The sequence below is a fragment of the Mastomys coucha genome, unplaced genomic scaffold, assembly GCF_008632895.1.
Source record: "Mastomys coucha isolate ucsf_1 unplaced genomic scaffold, UCSF_Mcou_1 pScaffold1, whole genome shotgun sequence".
NCBI classification, from domain to species: domain Eukaryota; kingdom Metazoa; phylum Chordata; class Mammalia; order Rodentia; family Muridae; genus Mastomys; species Mastomys coucha.
Window position 1 is genome coordinate 57,879,734 of NW_022196891.1, and position 1,835 is coordinate 57,881,568.

Here is a 1,835-nt window from a genome sequence, read left to right on the forward strand (position 1 = left end):
AAATAATAAAAGGTTTTAAAGAATTCCTTAGTTGCAATATTAAAAATATACTTAAGAAAGGAGTCTGTGGGCTGATGAAAGACCATTTAGACCCTCATGGAAAAGGCTCCTGTCCGACATGACAGCAGACGTGACAGATAACAGCCCATAATGAAACTCAAGTCTAACATAAAATCCATGTTCTTTCCAAATATATCATGTTACATTTCAAATGAAAAAAACAAAAGCACAAAGTATTTTCTTGTTGTGTGGTAATGAAGAAGATGAAACTTAGGTTAGTATACATTTTGTTCTGGAAGAAATACACTACCTAAAAATATTTTTACATCATTTTGGCATAATTCACCCATACATGAAAAAATTAATTCTTGTCAATAAAGAAGTATTCCTCAAAAACTGTTTAAGGCTCCAGTCCACAAACTCAAACCCTCACTAGGTGCTCAAACAAAACCAAATAACATAAAACAATGAAATGCATTTTAAGAGTGACAATGTAAATCTACTTCCTAAATTCTCCTGTATACCTGGAATACTGGTAATATTCTAAAAGTAAGTTGCATTTCTGAGCCCTCCTCCAGATAACATCAAGCCTTGTGTCCTCTAAACCAACAGTGCAGACTAGGATACAACATATTCAAGAATCAAACCAATATACTTATGTCAGTGATCAAAGTGATCATAAAATCTGAGCTTATTTTCTTTTTAACAGTAGTTTCTCAAGCATAATACAAAGACACTGTTTAAGCTACTATATTTGCTATGTGACACTTCATTTCCATAGCAAAAACACTGGTGAGGTTCTCCTAGAGGACTGTTAACAATATTTTTTTGTGTACATTCTACCCCATTTTGAATTTTCAGAGGCCAGGAGGTAGGGCTCCAATAAACCTCATACTCTGTGTTAAACTACTGTTGACATCATGTTAAATTAATGTGGTTGTCTCTTCTGCTAAAGGCTTTTTCTCTCAATATACTGTGACAGGAGGAATGAGAAAGAAGACTTATTTTCCTAGGGAAAACAAAACAAAATAAAATACCTTACAGTATGGTTTAAATGTGATGCATTGAGCAGTATACCAATAAAGATTAATGGAAGTAAAAGTTACCTTGGGCTGTGTAAAAGCCTTGCTACTTAGATTCCTAAAAGCCTCTATACATTTTGAGAGCTAAAGGAGAAGCCTGAAGCCAAATGAAATTAGACAGCCAAAACCCAGGAGAGAAAAAAAAAATCATTCCATGGAACCACCTTTCTTTTTCCTTTGAATCTCTGACTTTCCTTCCTATTTTCCATAGCTAAAAGGCAAGTATCAGGTGACTTAGGTGTTACATAAAATATAAATTTAAAAACCGTAACTTAAATCTTACAAGACAACAATCTTTGGCCTGTTTTTAATGGCCATCAGTTTATATTAATTTGCATAATACATTTTTTCCTTTTATTTTTTTCCTTTTTTTTAAACTTTTATTGCATTATCAGAAAAGTTACATGATTTCAATTTATCTGAATTTGTTAACATTTAAAAACATATTTTAATTAAATAGAATTGAATCACATTCTTGTTCCCCTTTTGTACCACCGCTCCTCCCATAGACCCCTCCTTCAATACCTACAATATATTTTTGTTGTATTCCTTAAAATTTATAAAATACTATAAAAATAAAAATAAGTATTATAAAAGTTGTTTGATATAAAACAACAATCGATTTAAGTCTTATGTAGATGCTCATCTACACCAATAGTGAAAATACATTTTTCTCAATATAAATATAACTCCAAACATATTAGCTGTATACTTAAAAATAATATATCACTACTAGTATTTTCTTAAATGAAC

At 31.2% G+C, this 1,835-nt stretch overlaps 1 protein-coding gene across 7 annotated transcripts in view; it reads right to left on the bottom strand.

The window, feature by feature from the left end:
* Rabgap1l (RAB GTPase activating protein 1 like) overlaps nucleotides 1–1,835 on the bottom strand; it is a 723,114-nt gene that overhangs the window by 378,210 nt on the left and 343,069 nt on the right. The window lies entirely within an intron of this gene.